At 46.2% G+C, this 1,823-nt stretch overlaps 1 non-coding gene across 1 annotated transcript; it reads right to left on the reverse strand.

Moving 5' to 3' along the window:
• Window positions 1-318: 318 nt before the first annotated feature.
• On the reverse strand, window positions 319-391 carry Trnak-cuu (transfer RNA lysine (anticodon CUU)). Its single transcript has one exon. It is a non-coding gene; the product is annotated as a tRNA-Lys (tRNA).
• Between the last annotated feature and the right edge of the window lie 1,432 nt (window positions 392-1,823).

Genomic DNA, 1,823 nt, shown 5'->3' on the forward strand with positions numbered 1-1,823 from the left:
GACAGAACAGAATGCCAGGAGGAAGAGGAAGTGAGGGCAGACTCCGCAGCTCTGCTCTCCGGAGCAGACGCAGGAGAGACGCCATGCTACCTGCTCCAGGGAAGACGCACGCTATGAAGCTCCAACCCAGGATGGACTTAGGCTAGAATCTTCCCGGTATGCGCACCTAGGGGCGCTACACAGATGATTAGAAATGGGCCAGAGCAGTGTTTAAAAGAATACAGTGTCCGTGTAATTATTTGGGGCATAAGCTAGCCGAGCCAGGCGGCTGGGGATTTGGGGACGCAACCCTGCCGCTGTCCATATTACTACAAATGGCGCCCAACGTGGGGCTCGAACCCACGACCCTGGGATTAAGAGTCCCATGCTCTACCGACTGAGCTAGCCGGGCCAGGCGGCTGGGGATTTGGGGACGCAACCCTGCCGCCGTCCATATTACTACAAATGACGCCCAGACGTGTGGCTAACTGAGTCCACAGAAAGCCTGAGAAAGCTTAGAAAAGAATAGAGTAAAGCATGTTTCTTACGGCAATTTCTTGGGTCTGCTCTACTTGCTAGAGGCAAGCTAGCGCCTCATCTAAGAGAGGCTTCCTGACTCAGCTTCAGCTGCAAAGCCTGCAGCTCATTAAGAGGTCCTGCCACGAAACACTTAAACAGTGTTGACGAAAAGCTGAACGCATGTTTTTCGGTTTTCAGCCGTAGCAGGAAAAAAGCTGCGCTGTTTAAAAATGCCGGCTTTCTGGGCCATCCTGCCAGGGCAAACTCTGACTGTTTGAGGCAGGAGGGCCAGCTACCGAGAGAGGATTTGAGTGTTGTCTGTTGTAGCTTGCTGGCTGGCAGGGACCTTGAACCGCCATAGAGGTGTGGCTATAAACATGGCTGCAGCCTGTATATCCGCCATGAGGCTGGAAAGCTAAGGAATGGACTGGATCTAGCTGGCAAAGCCATGCCTTTAGTCCTACTGAGATTGCTTGGCAAATTAAAGACTCACGTGGTCAGAAAAAGAGAGATATACAGTTAAAGAGAGATTCAAAGACAGAGAAAATTTCTGAATGGTTTAAAGTGTGTTAAAATATATGCAAGCTGAAAGTTGAAGTTCTTAAAGCAAAAAACAAAAAAAAAGGAAGAGAGTTGTTGTGTGTACACACCTTTAATCCCAACACTTGGGAGGCAGAGGGAGATAGACCTCTGTGACTTCAAGGTGTGGTAGCACACGCCTTTAATCCCAGTGCCTAGAAGGCAGAGACAAACAGATCTCTGTGAGTTCAAGGTGTAGTAGCAAACACCTTTAATCCCAATGCCTGGGAGGCAGAGACAGGCGGATCTCTGAGAGTTCAAAGACAGCCTGGTCTACAGATGTGCGCTCAAAAAGCAAAAAGTTAACGTAGGAATGTCACAGCTTAGATTCTTAAGCGCCTAGTGATTTAAAGGCGCAAATCAAAAGTGCTCCTGGATAGTAAAAAATTGCAGATTCACAATAGGACAGATTCAGACCACTAAACGAGTCAGACTGTTGGATGAATATACGTAGGCTTGGGAGAGAGAAGAAAAAGAATATAGAGAATAAAGTTAATGGTTTAAAAAAAAAAGGTAAAGTCTTTAAAGAGACAGAATAAAGTAAAGTGATAGAGTAAAAATAAGCCGCGTAAAGAAAAATTCACAGAGAGTCTGGATTCTTTGTATTATTGTGTTTTCTTTAAAATTTTTGACTGTGAAGGAGCTAAGGACAGAGAGACATTTCATTATATGGGCTGCCCAGTGGAACCAGAACGGATATCATGAGGGTATGATATCAGAATTTGGGTCTAAGGATATGATGCTTT

Source organism: Microtus pennsylvanicus, assembly GCF_037038515.1.
Source record: "Microtus pennsylvanicus isolate mMicPen1 chromosome Y unlocalized genomic scaffold, mMicPen1.hap1 SUPER_Y_unloc_4, whole genome shotgun sequence".
NCBI classification, from domain to species: Eukaryota; Metazoa; Chordata; class Mammalia; order Rodentia; family Cricetidae; genus Microtus; species Microtus pennsylvanicus.